We start from the raw sequence: 22,243 nt of genomic DNA on the forward strand, positions 1-22,243 counted from the left end.
TGAACAGCAGACCCCAATCTTATCTAAAGGAATACTGACAACTGATTGCTGCTAGATGAGGAACAGCTGACTTTCCTAAAACAAACACCTCTAGATAGGCTGACTAGATTCACCGGATGGACAAGTACTGGGGAAGAACTGGGGGTGCCGACAACACAGCAGACAGTAACAGGGATATCAGAGTATAAGGGCTTTAGTGGGGGGAGGAAGACTATAGGAAGGTGCTATCTGGGAAGTGGGTGTAAAAAAAACATTTTTTTAAAAAAGCACCAAGTGCTGAGCAAATCAGGAGCAACCTAAGGTTTTTTGGTTCATAGTTCTGAAACCTAGAAGATCCTGACACTGGTCTGGTGGAGGGTGGGGCGGCACCATAGCATGGGGGGTGGGTGAGTCTGCTGACAGGGTTTTGATGCACATATTACTTTGGGATGCTGTCTTGGACTGTGTCTGTGTATTGGTCAGAATGGGCTTATTATCCTTCAGTGAAAAACAATACTGAAATCTCAGTGACTTAATGAAAGAAAAGTTAATATCACACCACAACAGGTCTTCTATGGGAGCTGTGATAGTAACTAGCCCATGTCCATCATCTTCTGAGGGAAAGGGATGAACCCAAAATGGTAGTGATTAGCAGCAGTTAGTCTACAGCAAACTTGAGCTAAGTCTCCATGAGCACAGTTTGCTCTTCCCAGAAGTTTCAAAATCAGTCTCTAGTATATGGGAAGCATGTATGAATTAATATCTCCATGTTCTAAGTCCATTTCAAGACCACTGGAGACATCCAAAAAGAGAACCAGAGCAAAGGACATGGGCATTTCCTCACTAGATTCTTTGTGTTCTTTCTTCTTAAAGATTACCCATGTATTTGTTTAGACATTTAAAAAACAAGAAAGTGTTTTCTCTTTCAAGTAGATATATGTTTTCATATTTGTTAAATGTATTCAAATAATATTTTATTCTATTGCTTGAGAATTTCATACATGAATATAATGTGTTTTGATCGAATCCACCCTCTATTCCCTCCCTTATGCCTCCCACTATTCCCTCTTAATTCATGTGTTCTTTTTTAACACCCACTGAGTTCACTTAGTGCTGCTGGTATTTGCATGGATGTGGGGCTATCTATGTGAAAATGGATAGTATCACAGGCCTGCATCCCTGAAGAAACAGACTCCTGTCACGTCTGAAAACACTGTTGTCGTCATTCACTACTTCTGGCTCTTAAGACCTTTCTGCCACCTCTTCCAAAAAGATCCCTGAGCCTTGGGAGAAGGAAGTGTGACATAGGTGTCCCATTTAAGAGCCGAGCATGCCACAGTCTCTCATTCTCCGCATGTAGGCCAGTTGTGGGTCACCGTGGTAATTGCCATCTATTGTAAAAAGTTTCTTTGCTGAGGGTTGAGAGATGCACTAATCTATGGGTATAAATACAGGAATACAGGAAGCAGTTTAGTATTATGTCCATTTAGAAGATTAATTGTAGTAAGTTCTCCCCTAGGGTCCATGACCCCCAGCCATGAGTTCCTGCCACCTATGAATGGTGACAGGCATGAGTCTTGTCTTGTGGAGCAGGCCTCAAATCCAACCAAAATGTGGTTGGTTGCTCCCATATTATTCATACCATTAATACAGCAGCGGGCATATCTTACCAGGCCACTTGCTATTGTAGCTTTCAATGTTCACAGATGGTGAAGATTGTTGATCATTTTGCTCTCCCAGCAGAATGCATAGCACCTTCTAGCACTATGAAAGTTGGCTAGCAGGGATGAAGCTTCCATGTTGGTGCCATATTAATCCCTCCATGTTCTATGACTCAAGTATGTGATGTCTTCAGGGTCTTACATCAAGTTCTGGAGGGCAACCAAGAGGAGTGACACTAGCTTGTAATGTGTGGGGATCTATGGGACTCTACTGACCAACTCCTCAAGAAGAGTAATCTACACCTGGCACTGAGCTTTTTATTTGAGAGCCTATGATAGAGGCATTGTCCCTCTGTTAATAGGGTAAGTCCATTCAACCTCTTTTTATGTATGTATATATATTTATTTTAGGAAGCTTCACCAGTAATAGGTTTCCATAAGGCATTTTTTAGTGTTAGTTCTCCCTTCCCATACCCCCTTTCTATCCTGCCCTCCTGTCTCCCACCCCACTTTGACTCTGCTTCTCCCCATTCCCCACACACACCAACTGCGTTCTGTCTTCCCTCTCTTCAAAGTTTCCCCATGGACCCTTATTAGTTTCTTGACTTCTATTGGCACTCCAATTTAATCACACATATGTAGAGAGTCAAAGCCAGCATCCACATTTGAGAAAGAACATGTGGCATTTATCTTCCCGGGTCTGGGTTACCTCACTCAGAATGATTATTTCCAGCTCCATCCATTTACGTACAAATTTCATAAATCAGTGTGGATGTTTCTCAAAAAGCTAGAAGTAGATTTATCTGTGTGTTTTTATGCAAAGAAAATTAGAGTAGAATTCTTCAAGGAAACATTCATGATAAGAACGGTACTATTCTTGACCCTAGACCCTGACCCTCCTTTACTGTTCTCTTGTGGGAACTGGGGCTCCCTTCCATTCACCTCCTCTGCTCTCTTCCATTCTTTTGCGTGCAATATTCTTACTCCTTGATCAACCATAAAATGAGAAAAAAAATCTTTTCTCCTTCTCCCCCAACCGCCTGAAGAAAGTACAGAAGGTTTATTGTTTGCTGGTACAGAAGGAAAACAGAACTTGGTAAATGGTCCCAAGCCTATAGAGTCGGCTACCTGGGAAACTGAGGCAGAAGGGTCGCTTGAGCCCAGGAGTTCAAGGCCAGCCTGGGCAACATAGTAAGACACTGTCTCAAAAAGTGAAACAAAAACACAAAAGCAGAAGGAAACATTGACAAGGGTTAGTACAATGAGGAGAGGAAAGTTAAGGAAGCCCTTCCTGAGGAACGGGCCCAGGAAAATCAGACTCTAACCCAAAGGCTTCTGTTGATCTGCCTCACTTGTCTTCTCTCTCCTGCTGGAAGAAGGGACCATGTGCCCTTTGGCTATGCAGAAGCTCTAAGTAGGAGATCAATGAACAGAAAACGGGGCTTACTGTGTTTCCAATTACATCTCTGGAGGAAGCCAGAGGCTCTAGAACAGTGGCTATAAGAACCTTGAAAGGGCGTTGTAAGTTTCTGAACGACAAACATCTTTTCCCCAGTGGAGAAATGATGACATCCTATGCATTTGCCAGACTTGATATTTGTCTGGGTAATGCATAGGGTATATGTATGAAACTACAATAAGAAAAGGATACTAGGGGCTGCAGAAATGGATCAGCATTTAAGAGCACTGGCTGCTCTTAAAGAGGACCCAGGTTCAATTCCCGGCATCCACATGGAAGTGAGCAACTGTCTAACTCTAGTTCCAGGGGACTCTGTCTCCCTTTTTTGACCTCCACCGGCATTGCACAACATGGGCACATACATGCAGGCAATAGACTCACCCTGGCTTGGGGCATCTCCTTACATCCCCCTACACTCCCTTTCCAGTTTCCCCCAGGTGCATTTTCTTAATTCACTTGCCCACTCACCCAACACAAGCCAGCTTTTTGTCTCAAAGCATCTCATGGAAATTCTTTCCATTTCAGAGTAACTAAGGGTTCACTTACTGGTTTAGTGCAGGTCTAGATTAAGAGTTCTTCAAGGAGATAGTTTCGACTTGTAGTCTCCCTAGTATTTAGTACAATCTTCAAAAACGTACTTTAATAGTATATTTTCTCTGCATGTGTCTACAATTACCCTTGATCTATGGAAGGGAAAATGTATACAAACAACTAATTTCTAAATGCCTCTGAGATTGAGTTTCCTTGTATATGATAATAAGATGTTTCTTATCTCTAAAATTAAAAAAAAATCTTATATTTGAACAAGATGATGCCAATTTCTCATAATAAGTGCTGTCATTTAGTGTCCCAAATCAGAAGAGACTTGAAAACCCAAATAGTCAACTTTTATCTCCGAATCAAGAGCTCTGATTATCTAGGGACAATGTTTAAGTCAGCAATTTTACAAACATCTACAAATGACTCAAATGCTGGAAAGATATTTTCAAAAACTTGCCTCACGAATTCATTCATTCATCATCCAACAAGTGTTAGCTGTAAAAGCACTTTACCCCAAAGCACTAGAAACAATACGGTAAAAGAAACCAACAGAATAAATAGGATTGGATACACAGCAATTAAAATATGTGTGCTGATTTATAGTGAACATGCTTGTGTATTTATTCACTCCATGCATAAGGGCAAGATCCTCATTTTACCCAGGACCCATAGGGAGGTGACGTGGCTGGCCAAGGATCACAGAGTCAATAAATGGAGGCCTTTAACCCACCATCTTCTGGTTTGAAACCTCACCTCACATCTAGTCCATCCCTTACTTTCCTTTGTAAAATCTCCACAGGGACCAGCCTTGACCACATTGTGTTTCAGTGCTAGACTAGGGGTCACCTTGAAATGTTTCAGAACATCATCCTTGAACATTAGACTATTTTATATGTTGGAAATATCTGTTTGATAAGGTAAATACTGCTTATAATCATTTCATCTCTACTAAGTTTTCACAAAGAATGTGATTTTATTCCTAAGGGGGGGGGGAAATGACATATTCTTGAGTACATGTAAGATTGAATGAAAATGTAGATTCATATAATAGATCACACCTGTAAATAAAGTTGCGTTTTTATAGATGTATTCAGTAATAATAATAAGTCATACATAAGGATACATTTAGTTACAGAAATCTAAACATAAGCTTATATGATATTGCCAACATATTTCTAGATAATGGAATCTGGCAAGAGCACAAAAAGCTTCAAAGTACTTGTTATTTATTCCCAGGAAGTCAGGATTGTGCTTGAAGGCTTCAGAATAAGCTGGGAAGATGGCATAAAACACAAGAAATACAAAGCCACCACCATGATAAAAATAGCTAATGATGTAAGTGTCAAGCACAGTGAGTGAGAATTAAATCTACTGGCCTCCATGAAGTAGATCCATGTCTTAATCTACTTTAGACTGAAAACAAGCGGACACACAAAGTGGACTGAGATATTGGAGGGAGAACTGGGTGGGGTGTAGAAACAATGCAGGGGCACGTGCGTGAAGGTGGCCAATGTGTATAAAGGAAAAAATGTCTAAGGCTTTGCAGCTAGAGTTTCATCAAATCCAAGAATCAAATTCAAGCTGTCAAAGCCAGCTTGGCATCTATTAAGTTCTAAAAGCAGACGAGTGGCTCTTCTGATTAAAAAATCAAGACCCAACTTCTGCTCTGTGATAGTTGAAGGTATACAGAGCAAATTGCCTAACCGGCAAATGAATGACAAACATGGTGTGCTGGGCCACCCTATGGGAAAAGCCCATATTTTTAAGTCTTTTCTCTTGAGTAGAATCTTCTTAGTTGGGGGTACTGAGATGGCTTCAGAGCCATGAGGGGGAAAGAGTTGGAGGATCCCATTTTTCAGTGTGCAACTATTAATTTGAACGCCCGTTTTCCCCGAACAGTGTCTCTGTCAGGCGTGGGCTGTGACTGGCTAACCTGGATCTGGAGCTTCTCCAGCTCAGTCTATAGAATGTACTTGGATGTTCTGTTCTAGCTCAAATGGAGGGTGGGGCAGCTGACGGGGAGGTAGAAGACATGGTGCTCTCACCCCTCACTACACCTGTATTCTTTCTGAAACTCAGCAAATGAGATTCACGCTATATTTTGTTGTCTTTCCCCATCATCCTGCACCCCATTTTGTCCTCACTCTAGACACTTGGGTTCCGCATTTCTCTGGTGTTCCAGGTCATTTACTGTTTTATCATCCAGCTGCTATCTTCTAAACTGTGGATGGAATCTTTCCTCTCTTCCCTTTGTCCTCGCAGAGGTACCGTTCTTCGTTCTCAGATTTTCCTTTTGTTTCTAAATAGAACTAAACATGTGTCTATTCACTATGTGAACTCAGAAGTGTAATGGTTTAAAAAGCTTCAGCTGCCTATACTGATAAAGATGTTTTCAAAGGCACAGTCGAGAGAAGTCAAGGCAGGTCTTAAGGAATGGTGACATGGGCAGCAGTGATTTGAGTTCAAGTGACAGCTTTTTATTACATCTCCACAAACTCACTGAAACTCTGGAAATAGGTTAGGATAGGAGAGTTTCATGCAGTGGGTATTCTAGGTGCAGAGAAGTCATGAGAGAAGTGATTCACTCCTTCCTGGCTATGGAACCGGGAAGTAGCTAGCCCCTTCAGTTTCTCCTTTGAAAAGCAGGTGTAATGGCCCCTCTTTCAGTGGGCTGCACTCATGATTGCAATGATGCATATGAAAGTTCTTAGCACAGCACCCAATGCGTAGTTCCTTGGTCAACAGAGGTTGACGTTGATTCTTTTCACAATGTTGGGATCAAATGTGGTCTTAGAGGGTCTCCATTCCTCGCTGCTTATGGTCCTTTGGCCCATTGGAGAAGGGGCAAAAGGAAAGAAAAATAAAGCAGTAAATCATGCACACTGGAACCTTCAAGTTGAAGAACGCTGCTCCAGGCAACTCCCACACCACCCACAGAGCGCCAGGCTTCCTTCTCCACCCGCATCACACACCAGCAGACCGTGCAGCTCGGCCTGCTAAAGTGGGAGTTAGAAAGGGTTGTTTTCTAAACCATTCAAGCATGATCCTACCCCTCAGGACATGTGTCAAGTGACCTCTCGGGAGGGGAGTGAGGCATTCCATATTCATGTGACTCTTGATCCACTTAAAGGTCACTCCCCACATTATGTCAGCCTCTTCTTGGGAACACTTAGCACCTGACCTGGAGGGAGCAGTTGCAGTTTAATTAGTTACCCATAGGGTAGATGGCTGAGAGCCCAAATTCCATATAGTCTCATAACTGGAAGGAACTTTCAAGATCACACATTCAGGTCTAAAATCTCCTCTGTGGTGTCCTCCACAAGTGATCTTTTGCTTTATGTGGACCTCTCCAGGGAGAGGAAATGCCATAAATTATTATGGCTGGAAAAATTAGGCCCAGCAAAGAACACTTGACTCTGTCCATCATCAAGGAGCTGACAGCTTGGGAAGCAAGAAAATCCCTGAAAATGCCAGTGGGCAAGAGCACTTGCTGTGTGAGCATGAGGACCTGAGTTCAAATCCTAAGCATTCATGTGAAAAGCTGCTGGTGGCCACATACAAGCCTGTAACCCCAGCACTGTGGGAGCCAGAGAGGCAAATCGCTTGGGCTTGCCAGCCTAGCTCCAGGGTCAGTGAGAAAACTTGATTCAAGGGAAAGTGGTAAATTAGGAAAGCCTTCATCCTCCCCTGGTCTCTGCGAACGTGTATGGATGAATACACCCACACACACCTATGCATATACCACATACATATGCCACATACACATATACACTCTTGCACACATACACACATAAAGTTTGGAAGTATGAAGAATGTAATAAATGTCACAAAAAAGAAAGTACAGGGCGATTTGGGGACAGTAGTCTAGAGCAGAGGTCCCCAGGTAGGGAAGAAGGTAAAGATTTTTAATCCCCAAGGGACACTTAGCAATACCTAGAGATCTTTTTATCTCAACAGAAGAGATGCTGCTGGTATCTAGTGGGTAAGGGACAGGGATTGTTCTAGTTTGCCTTCAATTGCTGTGACAAGGCACTCTGACCAATACCAACCTGGGGAGGAAAGGGTTTACTTGGCTCATGTCTCCCTGGTTATAGTTCATCACTGAGGGAGTCCAAGATAGGAACTCAGGGAAGGAACCTGGAGGCAGGAGCTGAAGCACAGGCCATAGAGGAATGCTGCTTACTGGCTTGTTCCCCTGGCCCATGCTCAATCTGCTTTCTTATACAATACAGAACAACCTGCCTGGGGTGGCACCGCCCACAGTGGGCCCTCCCACATCACTCCACAATTAAGAAAATACCCCACAGATATGGCCACAGGCCAGTCCAATGGAATCAAATCCCCAGTTGAGGCCCCCTCTACCCAGGTGTGTCAAGTTGACAACTAAAGCTATCTAGCCAGGGATGTTGTTGCTCAACATCCCATGATACACAGGACAGGCTTCCCGTAGGAAAGCATTACCTGGCCGTAGAGCCAGAGCCATCCAGCAGTGCCAAAGCCTAGAAGGAAGGCAGTTTAGGGACTGGGCTTATGATACGGCCCAGTTCAGCCCACATGGGTCTAGCAGAGCTGGTTTAGTCCCTTCTCAGAAGCAGCCTTCGAGTGTCTGCCAATGGATGTGTGGGTCCTAATGGGTTTCCCTCCTGAGTCCCACTCAGTGTTGCTCTGAAAGAAAGCTTGGCAACTCTCCCAATCCCAGGGTCATCATGTTTATCTAATCCCTGACCAAGACCATTCAAAGACAGTCTACCCAGAAGTCAGATGGTGCGACATGGAGGCCCTGGACCCATTACCACTTTGGAATCTGCAGGCTAATTAGAAGAACACTTCCCTATAGTGCTCTTCTAGACTAGATTAATCCATTCTCTAGGCCCACAGCTTGTGAGACTTTCAAGGAAAATGGACCCTAGCTACCATCAGCCTTGAGCATTTCTTACAGTCTTGCCTTAAAGAACGTAGCTAGAAATTTTGAGAGGAAGACAAAGCCAGCACATGTCAACCCTCAAGCCTGTCTCTGGAGCTGAAAGACAAGGGACACAGAGAGAAGGAGGAACTTTCTATTAACACCAGCCTGTGATCTCCAGCCTTCCAACCAATGTCCCCCCCCTCCTGGAGCTGCAGCTCTAGCCCTCACCTCTACTCTGTGCTTTGTCCACCCCGCTCCTGATCCAGGCCAACCTCCAAAACTAGAGTAAGGCTGATCAGGACCAGACACAGTAATCATGTTGGATTATAGAGGGGGAAAGGTACAGGAAGGGGAGCAGAAGAGGAGCAGGAAGGATACACATGGAGCAGAAACTCTCCTCCTGACCTGGAAGAGGGTGAACCAAAGTTAGCCCCAGGGCACAGGAGAACAAACTACAGGCTGACTGGCAAAAGGGCTCAGGACTTAACAGGAAGCCAGGTGAGTCTTATCAAGAAGAGAGCCATGCAGCTTCAGGACATTGCATGTTTCGAGAAGCAAAAACTGAGTTCCACCTCTGTCAGGGTCCCGAGGTGCCCTGGTAGCAACACCTGTTCCTACAAGTGCCCACAATGCCCAGGTTCATATGCCACATGTCCTAGTTCCACTTCAGTTTCCTTGTGCAATCCTGTGTAATGTAAAAGCTGGTTCCATCTGCATTCTGCCCCATGATGGACTGGCCACCTCAGTCTCTTGAATAACTTCTGAAAATGCTGAGTGCCATGCCCTGTACTTCTGAACAAGCTTACTGAATGCTTCTGGCACCTGTCAGAGTCACAGCCACTGGCCTCCTTAGGACAGCTGCTTGCTCATTCCACTTCAGGAAGGGCTAAGATGGTGCTGAACAACATGCTTGGGATCTAACCGTGCTTAGGGAGCAAACACGGAGGCAGATCACTCCTGAAATATTCTACTTTCCTTCTGCCTTTTCTAGACAAGCATAGGAAAACCTCTAATCCCCTAAATTCTCTGTGTTTTGGTACCCATCTGATAAACAGAGACTGGAGTTGCTTGTCAGATAGTATGAGGGGTAATGTTTGAAACGAGTGCCCGGGAAGCATTCGTATTTCTTTATAGGATGGTATAGACTCACTTGGTTTGAGTTCCTTGTGAATAAGGCCTGCTAGTTTATTGCTTTACAAAGCCATGTCCAGGCTTTATGTGCATAGTAAGTTCACTATAGACACTCCAGCAGATTCACAGAGCTAAGGCTGTCCTCTGCCAAGGCACTAATATGTCTCCTTTGTCTGAGGGTAATAAGTGCAGTTACTATTTAATTAAGAAAGACTTCCAAAGAAGAACAATCAATTTGCAAATTACGTTTGGGTACAAAGCAGCCAAGGAACTGCTGGCCATCATGGCAGTCGATGCATACTAAGTGAATATAAGTGAAAGGAGTTCTCCACCCCAGCCTGCCCCGCGCCTCACTGGCTCTGCAGATTTACAGTCTCCAAAGTTCATCCAAGTTGTCAGCTCAGGGAATTTTGACGCATCAGTATATTTCATAGGTCAGGGGCCAAACCCACTTGGTAGAGTACTGTCCCTTTACCAGCAGGAGAAATGATCAATCTAAAAAAGAATATATAATTCATGACCAAATAGAGGAGAGCATTAAATCAGGAAGCCGACACCAGTTCAATTTACGCCACTGCTTTACTAAGTGTATTCCCCACTGTGCCATCCAGCAGGCCATCTTGATCTAAAAACACCTGCTTTGGAGAATGGGTCTCTCCACAGTGCTGGGGAAGAAAGCAAATAACCTCAATCAGCAGCCATTTCTGTTGATGGAAAACCTTATGGCCCTATGCCAACAACATAAAAGTAAATAAAAATTGAAGTGCAGGTCTGAAAGAAACTGCGATGCAGTCTGGCTACATTAAAATATTTATGTCCTTAGATTTTAGGCATCCGTTATCCACAGTATGCTAATAAAAATGCTGAACTGACCTTGGCTGGAGCATGAAACTTCCAATGCCCTGCAAAGAACCCTGTCCTCCCCTCACCTCCATGCATGCAGAAATGGGCAAGAGAGAGGGTCAAACCTTCAGGTCAAAATCCTCAGCATGAGTTGGGGGAATGCATGACTGGGAACAGACGGGCTGCCTTTGAGTCTTACTTCTGCCAATAATTAGCTGGTGACATTGGGAAATGGCCTCCCTTCTCCTTGTGTGCCCCATGAAGGGTCATAGAGGATCAGCAAAATCCGCAGCCTGGCATGCTGTGTTCAGAAATGACGTGGAATATTTTAACATAAAGCTTATTAGGCCCCATCCCAAGATTTATAAGAATCAGGAGTAATCAGAGAATGACAGGCTTGATGCCCTCTGAACTGCTCTCCCACTGTCCGACAGAGTCCTACTCAGTGATGTTTCTAGAGCACAGACCTATCCTCCGCTCTGCCTGAGAAAACTTTCTCTTTACCCATAGCGTCAGTGGCTCTGTATTTGCTTCAGATTCAGTATGACAGATCCCCAGTACCATTTTCAATCTAGCTGCAGTGTCTTCCCAACTCCTCCCTTCCCCACACAGTCTCAAACTATGCTCTTAGAATTTAGGACAACATACAATTCCCTAAACAAGATATTTTATGCTAAACTTTCATACATTTACATATGTATTCTCATCTTTAAACTGACTTTCCTGCTTCCTCAAAATTCCGTAACCTTCCCTTCGAGGCCCTCTTTCATCATGTGTGCCTGTGTGTGCACACATGTTCCTCAAAAGCTCTCTGGTTTTTGAGACAGGTCTCTTCCTGAACCTGGAGCACCCCAATTTGGCTAGACTGGCTGGACAATAAGCCCCACGATCCTCTCCATATCCTGCTGCGCCTAGCTTTCGTTGTGGGTGCTAGGGATCCAAACCCAAATCCTCATGCTTGCGTGGCCAGCACTTTACAGACAGAGCTGTCTCCCCAGCTCAAGGCCCACTGTCACTGTTATCCTCTATGCCTGTGTCCAAGTGAACTACTTCTCTCCTCCATGCTGCTTGTAGGATTGTCTGGCTCCTGATTTGTGCTTGTCTCTATTTTCTTTATGGAAGCTCTGTGTTTCAAGGACTCTCAAAGCCCCAGGATGAGCCCAATGCATTTAACTGGAGTAAGTTTTATTCTTAGGTTGGTAGATATTTTTTTTTAATCAGGTTTTAAAATTTTTATTTTACTTATATATTTATTTATTTCAGGACAGAGTCTCATGTATCCCAGGCTGGCCTCAAATTTACTGTGAAGCTGAAGATGACTTTGATTCCTGATGCTCTTTCCTCTGCCTCCCAAGTGCTAGGATGACAGGGTCCACCCCCATAAGTGTCTTGTTCTTAATAAGAAAACATGGACATCTTATATAGCCACATAGTGCAAAACAGGCATGAAATTTTAACTTAGAAGTCCTCAAACAATCATCAAGGGAGTTTATGGCAAGGGCACTCAAACCCTGGAGCCACTGCTCCTGCTGCAGCATCCCAGGGCCGGCCTTCCCATCCTCCTCAGTCTCCTTGACCACCAGGACATTTGGTGGAAGGATTTGAGAAGTGCCGTGGAGTCAGAGCGGACCTTTTCCTCACTGATGCTCCCCATTCCTCATCTTCAGCACATAGTAAACACTCATGTGTTTATTGATTAGGCAGATAGACAAATGGATAAACAAATGGGGAGCAGTAGAGTTGCTGGGATAAAGTCACTTATTCATATTAAATACACCCAAAGTCATGAACTCTCCATTCCTCCACATTAACACCCCTTCCACACAATAGGAGTCACGCACTGTCATCAGAGGTCACTTTAGACTTGAACAGGCTGGGATAGCATGGGTCACTATTCAGCATCAATTGGATGCGGGAAGAAAAAAAAAAAACTGTCTACAGTGGGCTCCTCCATGCCTCACAATTCCTGAAAGCATTGCCAGTATAGATGAGATTGTTCCAGCAGAATTAAGCCCAACCAATTGCCTGAGGAGAGAATGTCCAATAAACTGAAGAGAAAAAATATAAAGGTTTTAAGCAACCTCAGGCTAAGTGAACTTAGTGGGTCATTAGTGAAAGTTAGTGAGGAGAAGGGAGAATGGGGGTGGGAGAAAGCTGCCTATGGCTGTGGAATCTGCTTTCCAAGAGGGATAGAGACTCAGAGTGAAAGACCAGATACGAACATGTTTTCTCAACGGTACCATTCACAAGCACACTCTCATACACAGACCCGAAACCCACACAGAAATCAACCCAGGAGTTAAATAGCGGTGTGCAGTTCATGTCAGAAGCAAACCCTGTGTAAAGTTGAAAAAAAAACAGATTGAACAAATCAGACTTAGTGCAGTTTCCTAGGTGCCAGGACCAAGCATTTAGACAGACACCTCCCTTCCACTTGCCCTGCTGCCTGCCAGCTCTGCCTCCTGCAGCCCCATCTTCTGCCATTGTGTCAGTTCTCCTGACCTCTGGGAGACTCTCCACTGGACTCCGCTCCTCCCTCTGCAACCTCATGTGCAAACCTTGTATGCAAGCTGCCTTGTCAGCGTCTCAGGATCTGTAACACTTCCTGCCACAATCAAAATACTAGTTCATGACTGGGGCTGCCTTCTCTCTCAAAGACTCAGCCAGTAGCTGACCCAGAATGCCTGTGTCCAGAGGGTCTGCCTCCAATTTTTCCTCAATTAGTGGCCACAGGAAGTTTCAAGTGGTGGAACACTGGCCTAGCGTGCATGAGAACCCAGGTTTAGCCTCAGTCCTTGCAGAAAACCCTATCTCTTCTCTTTTATTTTCACACAGTCTGAAGCACTAACTATGGCTCATGAAGGCTCTTCCCTTTCTCTCCAGTCTCATCTCACCCTCCTCTGTTCCCTCCCACACGGCAAATGTGGCCTTCTTTCAGATCAGCAGTATGGCGCCTTGCAAGGAGTATGCTATGTTGCCTGGACAGTTCCCTCTACCTTCTGTGTTCATCCTCCCCCCTTCCTTCCAGTCTTCCTGGTCTCTCCTCTAGGCCTGCTTGCTGTCCCTCACAGCATTTGCTAAAGGTAGATAAGTCCATGACAGGAATAATTGTCATCTGCGTATCACAGTAAATTGTGGAATTCACGAAGGAAGAGGGCGAGTCTTCTTTTCTCAGATGTGGTCACTGATATCTTAAAGAGTTCCTGAGCACAGCAAACAAACGGTTAAGTTTTGTTGGGTGAACAAATGCGTGGATCAGTGAGTGAGCTAATGAACACGTTAGAATGATTAATGGGGCCATGGCAACAGTAGCTTTACTATAGACTCCCTGGTGACCAAATTTGATTTCTCTTGACAGCAGTCGCAAACAAGGAAAGGCAGCGTCTTATGACTTTGCAGACCAAGCCTTGGACTGGTCCACAAGTGCACATTACAGTCACCTGGGAACAATTCTCCATCCCCAATCCTGTCCAACTTCCCACCAATCCACCCAGGGCCAGATGCTCCCTTCAGCTTGTATCCTTTATCCTGGCATGCAAAGCCCAGATCTCATTCCTCTCTGAGCCCACTGTCTGGGACACCCAGATTTACTTCTTGTTGGGTACAGGTTCTGGAAGCTATGAGATTTTCTTTTAGGAACTCGAGGACAAAATCTCCCTCCAAGGTAGGTTTAAACAAGATACAGACTCATATATAGGTATGGGTATAGATCATGGAGAGACCACAAAAGGAAGGAAATAGTGCGTGTGTGCCCCTGAGGACAGAGGTGGACTAGTCCTGTGTGTGCCCCTGAGGACAGAGGTGGCCTAGTCCTGTGTGTTCACAGCTTGCATAGCAGGTAGGTCTTGACATACCAGGTTTCAGTTAAGCTAAATTGACACAAGAGACCTAAGAAGACGTTAGAAAGATATCTAGTCAACAGAAATAACAAAATAACTGTTATTCGTCAAGCCCTGGGCATTCAGTCTTTGAATGAATGAATGAATGAATGAATGAATGAATGAAAGCAATGTCTGTTCCTGAGAACTTATGAATAAGTTCCTAAGACTTGCTACAATTATTAATGCTAAAAATCATATTAGTTTGTTTCGCAGATATGACAAAATACCATAAACTAGGTGGTTTATAAACAACAGGATTTTATTCCTCCAGTCTGTGAAATTACAGGATCAAATCCAAGACACTAAAAAATTGCCTCCCAGCTCCCCGTGACTCTAAGTATGACTCCTCAGTGGTAGTCTCCCCCTTACATACCACTCCAAAATCACACTGAGGGTTCATTTGATGTCCTCACAATCCTTATTAGCACCTGCTGGATAAGGCAAAAGTTTAGCACTTGCGAAAGTTAACTGCCTCACCCAAGGTCATCTAACTAATTAGTAAGAAAGCTAGGTTTCAAGCCCAGATCTTCCGATTTGGGGACCAGGGCTTTTTCTATAATGCTTTCTTTCTCAGAAAAACAAACATGCTTATGGGGTTGGAGAGATGGCTCAGCAGTTAAGAGCACTGGCTGCTCTTGCAGAGGACCCAGGTTCAAATGCAAGCACCCACATGATGGCTAACGGTCGCCTGTAACTCCAGTTCCAGGGGATTTGATGTCCTCATCTGACCTCTGTGGGCACACAATACACACATACACATAAAATTTTTAGAAAGAAAAGAAAAATTTAAATTGTGCTTATTAATAGCATTAATATAATCAAGTTAAGGCCAAAGACGCAAGATTTTATAACCAATGCCCTAAAATTTTAAAGTATTTTATTTATTATTTTTATTTTTTGTGTATGAGTGTATTGCCTGTATGTATGAGTGCACCCGTGCCATGCAATGCCGTGGAGGTCAGAGAGGGCTTCAGATTCCCCTGGAACTGGAGTTAAGGATGGTTCGCAGCTGCCATGTGGGTGCTGGGAATCGAACCCGGGTCCTCTGTGAAGAGCAGTCAGTGCTCTTTACTGCTTGAGCCATCTCTCCAGCCCCAATGCCCTAAAAATTTAGTATTAATAAAATTATCTCTTGGGCTGGAGACATGGCTCAGCAGTTAAGAACACTCACTGGCTGTTCTTGCAGAAGACCTGGGTTCGAATCCCAGCACCCACATGGCAGCTAACAACTATCTGTAACTCCAGTTCCAGGGGATCCGACAGCCTCTTCTGTCCTCCACAAGCATTGCATGACACAGGTGCACTTACCTACATGCAGACATAACACTCATATGCACAAAATAAAAATAATAAATAAAATATTAAAAAAGCACAACTATCTCTACATCTCAAAGACAGCAGCCAAGTAAAACTGTCAGTTACATCCCTCTATTGAAAGTGTTTGGCAGTTGTCCCTGGCCAAAGGGGGGGTGGTGCGTGGAGAGAAAACACTTTGGCAGTGCATCACAAGCACTAAAAATGTCAGATTTTCCTCAGGTGAATTTAAAAATCCAGACTGTGTAAGAACAGATTTTCTCCAGATAGCAAGACATGATACCAAATGCTAGCTTCATCACCCTTAATATGCTGGGCCAGGAGCACCCAACAAGCTGTCCGTCAAATCAAGCCCACGGCTGCCTTCAGTGCTTGAACTGGTGAGTCACCTCTGGGTCTTAAGAAAGCAGCAGTGGTGAAAAGCCTATCTCCGTGACTATCTAACTGAAGGCACCTTTCTACACAAACACGGGATGTATGTAGCTGGCTTTAGAGGAGCTAGTACTTTAAAGAAAATAAATGTTGTGTTTGGGCTCAGAGAAGTAAGCAGTAATAATTAGGCTCAAAAGATAGCCCACTATTGTCATCCTGAGGACTGATGGCCAGGTGGACTAGGGGACAGTGCCACTGAAGTCTTGAGTGATCTGAAATGAAATGCATGGAAACATGCTCCTTAACCAGGATTCTGAGAATGCCCAACAGTTGACACCTTCCTTGTCATGAAAGTGATTAAAAGTGTGCAGTGCAGGCATTCAAAATCTATGATGGCCAGAGATTGCCTTCATTAGAGGTACAGCATAGACCTTGAACTTTATTCTGTCACACTTCTCACTCTTTCACAGCCACTTAGTCTAAGGATATCAAAGGTTGTGACCACTGAATCAGCAAACAAGAATTCTGTGGAGACCAGACACCCATGATAGAATTCAGACCTTGTACAGAAAACCATCCCGGCTTCCTCTGAGGGTCAGAGAATGGACTACAAGCTGAGGTAGATGGCTTACAAGCTTCTCACTCAACGGGAAGCACTGATTCAGCACCTCACGGTTTAGAAAGAACACTGCTGTATATTTTGCCCTTCCTGCATCCTGGGCAATGGTGTTGTGAGGAGTTTCCACATTTTCCACCCTTTTCAGATAAAACTATTGAAGATGCTGAGAGGTTAATGAATTGCCCAAGGCCACAATAGGTAGAATTTAGATTCAGCTCTTCTTATTTGAGATTCCATTTGTTCCCAGTAACAAGGCAAACTTAGTGGATGATCACAGCAAGGCACTGGTCTTCAGAGCTTCTTCCTTCATTAGCTCTGCCCTGGGCTCCATCACATCCATTTATGCTCACAAAGCCCACACAGTACAAAAGCACATTCCCACCCAACGACCTCCATCCTCTAGGTGGAGTAACTTAACTGGAACCTAGTTTTCCAAGTGGAATGAATTTGTGGAGATGTAGACTAGGACTCCTTCTGGAACTATTTAAAATATTTGTGTCTCCTCCAAGCACAAACTAGAAAGTAGGCTGAGCCCCAGCCCAAGGCTTTGCAGAGCATGAAGATTTGTATCTTTTCAATGAAGCCCTCCCTTTTTGTGACCTTGCTCCAATGAAACTAACTTTTTGACCTGGTCTGAGTCACTGTTAACTAGCCAGTAATAAAAGAGCACTTCTTTGAGAATCACTGAGTAATTTCTAACTGGTTTCTGTCCTGGTGAATGTCAATAATAAAGTCATGTGATGTGCAGTCATATCTTACATGAGACAGTGTTTATAGTTTGTAAAATGCTATTGGGTGTACATCCCCCTGGAGCTCTACAATGATATCATTATGGGGTATTATCACTAATGAATGTTAAGCTCGAGATAAATGTGAGTTGAGCTATGACATAATTTCCTGTGTTCATAATCTGGGAAATTCACTGGATCTTTTCTGACTGTCCCTGAAGATTCTCAGGGACAACTCTATAGGCTAACTTGTTCATCCTGCCTCTTGTATCACTCTCTGTCTCCCTTTCTGCTACACACACTGCTTTAAGAAGTTGAAGTGACTTCTCGGCACACTGTTTTAAGAAGTCGAAGTGATTTCTCGCTTGTTTGGCCTCCATACATCTTTATTCGCCTTCTTGAGAAGTTTTTACAAACTGTAGCTCCTTCCTGATTACATCCCTAATTCAAAAGAAACAAGATGTTTGACTGAATGTTATCACCCACAAGCATGGGAAACAAGTGAAGAGAGAAACAGGAAACAGTAAGCAAAGGGACACACGTGACTGACTTTCCCAAGCCCTGGATGTGCTCTCAGAGTCGGACCTATGGTTGCTGGTTGGGGTCATTGCCTGGAGGCTTGTTGAATAAAATTTTCCTGCAACAAATTCTTTTTCACATTCAGATTTTCTTATCCTTGACCCCAAGGCCCAAGGTCTCTGAGCAAAGTGAGGCATGCTATAGGCACATGGCTGCTAGGTATATACCTCTTGCTGCTAGCTACTACACACTGTGCCCTACGAAAGGCCCCCAAACCCCCACCCCACAGGTTGGCACTGTTCTGGCAGCACCCTGAAGCCAGCACCTTTCTCAGTTACCATTTAGTAAATGCCATTTTTCACTTCAATGCCTATTTAAATGCTACAGAGATTTAGGAGTATCCAACACCCTACAAAGGAGCAGCATCAGTGGCTCCGTGGCACTTGGAAGTCAGTTGGCCACAGATATTTCCAATCTAGGAGCCTCTGCATGGCCTTTACTAAGGCCTTTTATTACATCCAATCTTCATTTAATGCAAAGAAAAGTGACTACAAATTAGTGATTTCTAATTCCTTATAATGGAACAGAGGTCAGTTTGTCTTTTGCAAAGCACAGGCTTGGAGAATGAATGAATCAGCTCCCAGTGCCCCACTGACTCTCTGAGAGAGCTTAGAGGGACCAGGTGAGCACTTTGAGTCTTGAGTAAGATAGAGATGATTATAAGATCCTCTGACAGAGAAGGTGGAACCAGGAGTAAGTTTACCTAGTCCCCAGGATGGGAGGATCCTTGGCCTACCTGTGCAAGTGGTAAAGCAACAACTCTCCAACCATGGCAAGACTCGTCCTAGTTGTAAGTCAAGGGTCTAAAGACCCTAAACAAGTGGTGCCTATATCTAGAGATAAGTGAAGATAATCTATGCCATCCCCACCCAGACTTCTTTGAACCCATACAGTGAGTTTCCCTTCAACCTACATTTTTCCTGATTGCAACTTCTTTAAGGCAGCCTGTAGAAACCTCATGTGCAGATGTTCTGCCGAGAAACTGAACAGGCTCCATGTAACTGTAGACTGAGCTCTGTAGCACGCCTACCTCTCTGCCTGCCTGGCATCCCACCTCAAGCACTGCAGCCACCACCACCAGCCCTGGGCACCAGAATGATGATCCTAGCAAAGGCTGACCCCCAGGGTCTCTGTCCCAGCCTTAGTCTCTTCCCCATCACACATCTAGGTGGATGCCACCATACTTCTGGGCCTTCTGACACTGTGTTCCTCTCCTTCGGGTGGTACCCTTCATATTTGAAGGTTCTGAACCTACTGCTCCCACAACCATCTGCTCCCAGGTGCTCATGAGATGTTCCCAATCCACTCTCTCACTCCCTGATCAGATGTTCAAAAGTAACATTCTAGTAGGGAAGCAGCAAACTAGGACAGAGGACAAGGTCCTGAGGGATTCAAAGTCAGGAGGAGCTGTAATGGTCATGGTAATCTGGTTGGGAGAGTTTACTATGTGCCAGGTATTGTGCCAAAAGCTCTCTATATATTATTTAAGTTAATCTTCACCACAGCAGCAAGGGATAACAATCCTACTGTATAGATAAGGAAACTAAAATTCAGAGATGTCGAAACCTTATCTAAGAAACATAATGAACGGGTCATGGAACTTAAGCTTTTAGAAACCACAGTATGCTTTCTCACTGACTCATGTTTACTGGATGGCCATTGAAAATATTGGGTTTTAGTAGCCAAATGGTCAGATAACTACAAATCAAACCACAATAGCATGATACTTCACACCCAGTAAGATGGCTATTCTATTTTTTTAAGAGGGGGAGGACAGGGCAGAGGAGGGAGTATGGGAACCAGCACTAAAGGCCTTTACGAACTGTGAATCCTGTGAACTACAACTGGCCTGGCAAGATATGCCAATCGGTGCAATAGTGGCACCAATACTATGGGAGTACTCAATCCCTTTCTAATTAGATTTAAGGTCCGCTGCATAGGATGGAGTGACATGACATTGGCATTAGGCCTAGGGACTTGAGGCTAAACAGGTCACAGGACTTGGGGAGAGTCTAACACTAGTTTTCTTCTAAATAGTTATACTATTAAACTGACTCCTAATGATTTGTTCTATCCATAGATTAATACATCTCTGTTCTCACCAGGGAAGCTTCCTTATGCAGTCGATGGTGATTGACACAGAAACCTACAGCTGGTCAATGTGCAGAGAACAAGAAGCTGCAGAGTGCTCATCCCTGAAGAGGGCACCTATATCAAACTTCTGCCTCCCAGCACTCAGGGATCATTGTGAAAGAGGTGGGTAGAAAGAACATAAGAGCCAGAGGTGATGAATGGCCACAAGGAAACAGTTTTCCAGACAGCTGATCAGTTATCATAAGAACTCACAGCAGTGTTGACAGCATGCACAATTCCCATGCAAGCTCAAACCAGACAAATCCTGCATAGACATGGGGAAGTCGGTAAGAAACCCCAATCTGAGAAACTGTTGGCAACCAACGGCTCTGGGAAGGGGGGAGTCAAGGAGGTGACTCTTGGTATAATAACCAGGCTCCAGTGGATGGACCCACTCTGAAGGGCATTTGGGGACACAAATTAGACAAACACGGGCCATATGTTGTCACACTGGCCACACGGGAACTTAGGCCCCATCCCTGCCACAGCTTAGGAATCGAGTTATTCACAGAGTACACTATAAAATGTAGGAGATAAGTAGTTTTTTGGTAAAAGATGCGTTCTTGTTAAATTTTAATTTGAACTATAGTATTAAAAGGAACACTCCATATTTTTTCAGTTTAAATGAATGTTAACTTGAGTGTAATGAATTGTATAGATTATTTTTATTAAACTTATGAATTTGTTTTGATGATATAGCTATATAGGAGATACATAGGTAAAAGAATGTGTGCTTAGTTCCGTGTTGCAACATAGGAATTTGTGTCCATAACACTAGATACCATTGACCTTCTTTCCTTTTAAGGAGGTTCAATACTTTGCACAAATTGGGAAATACTGTGTTACACTACAGTCACCTCTGCATGACAGTAAAAGTGGATGAAAGGTTGCATGTACTATGGTGGTACTAGGAAATACAATAGTGATATCATAGCTGACAGTTTCACTGTATTCTGTGATGTTCACACTCACAAAATCACCTAACGTTGCAACTTTTAGAATGTGTCTTTGTCATTAGGAATACACACAGAAAATAAAAGCACAATGTCAGAGATGGACGCCCTCTTCTGAAGCTGTAGACCATGGGTCCCATAGACTCTCTAACACTTGCCATTGCTCCTGCACTTGGTGACCTTCCAGAACTTTACCATAAGATCCTATTGCTGAAGACTCTACATGCATGAGCTGTAGAAAAATCAAGGAGAAATCAAACCAATACTTACTTCAAAGCTTCAACTTTAGTGGTTAGCTTTATGCTGGAAGGGCCTATGCATGTTACCAGATGAAAAAATAATCATTAACCTTCCCCAGCTATGAAGCCCATGTGCTTCAACAACCGGCCTGGAAAGATAGGACCTCTGGTGCATGAATATTAATAGAAGTAACCAATCACTCTCTAATCAGATTTAAGGTCTTCTTCATAAGACAGAGCCCATATCTAACACTGATATCAGGCCTAAGAACATGTAGCAAGACAGGCCACAGACCGCAGGGAAACCTAATATTATTATTCTGCCAATAAGATATAGCATTAAAGTTTAGGCTCCTAATGACTTATTCTTATACCCATAGATTAATGCATCTCTCAGTGCTCACCATAGAAACTTCCTTATGCGGCACGTGGTGATTAATACAGAAACCCACAACAGGCCCACATGCAGAGATAAGAGACTGTGGAGTGATTAACCCTGACTTTTGTACTTATATGGAACTTCTGCCTCCAAAGGCTCAGGGATCATTGAGGAAGAGGTGACAGAAAGATTGTAAGAGACAGAGGTAGTGGATGACCACAAGGAAACAGTTGTCCAGGCAGCTGGTCAGTTACTCATATGAACTCACAGCAATGGTGACAGTATGCACAAGTCCCCAGTGAGCTCGAGCCAGACAAAAATCCCAGCATAGACATGGAGAAGTGGATAAGGTACCCCAACCCTATCTGAGGAAATATTGAAAAACAATGGCTGCTTGGAAAGGGGGAGACAGCCACTTTTAAGGGTGTGACTCTTGGTAGGCTAACCAGGCTCCAGTGGATAGAGTCACACTAGAGTACATTTGGGGACAAAAATTTGACCCGATAGGCATATATATATATATATAT

The sequence above is a fragment of the Nannospalax galili genome, unplaced genomic scaffold (genome assembly GCF_000622305.1).
Source record: "Nannospalax galili isolate Female #2095 unplaced genomic scaffold, S.galili_v1.0 scaffold891, whole genome shotgun sequence".
NCBI classification, from domain to species: Eukaryota; Metazoa; Chordata; class Mammalia; order Rodentia; family Spalacidae; genus Nannospalax; species Nannospalax galili.